This window comes from Sphaeramia orbicularis, chromosome 16 (genome assembly GCF_902148855.1).
Source record: "Sphaeramia orbicularis chromosome 16, fSphaOr1.1, whole genome shotgun sequence".
NCBI classification, from domain to species: Eukaryota; Metazoa; Chordata; class Actinopteri; order Kurtiformes; family Apogonidae; genus Sphaeramia; species Sphaeramia orbicularis.
Window position 1 is genome coordinate 42,143,555 of NC_043972.1, and position 517 is coordinate 42,144,071.

Consider the following 517-nt stretch of genomic DNA (forward strand, 5'->3'; position numbering starts at 1 on the left):
CCTCCCTCCGAATATGATTGGCTGGTAGGATTACAATTCGAATGGTCATTGGTTTACAAATCCCGTCACTCAACTCAGGCTTGTCACTGTCACCTGACTAGCTCTCAGACTTGTTTTGTGACCTATCACCTGATTACAAAAGCTTGCCCCAATTGTTTGTTTCCGTTTAGCTTCCTATCACTTATGATATCTGTAACATCAAATTGGCATAAAAAAAGTGTATTTTAAGAAGGCTGTAAAAACAAAAGAAATAGAAAGTGAATGGTTACGGCGCCGTATGATATTACCAGCAGAGGGCGAAATAAATCCTCAACATCACAATGACACTTTGAATGACTTTTTAAAAGCTGGGAATTTATGGTTCTACTCTGGAAAATGTTTCTCAAAAAATATTAATTACAACTTACTGACAGAAAAGAGAATAATAATAAGAATAAAAGTGATTCTTAATGCTAGTGTGGCCATAATTTCCCTCCTTGGTTTTCAAATTTTTCAAATGTATAGCGATGGATAGTTA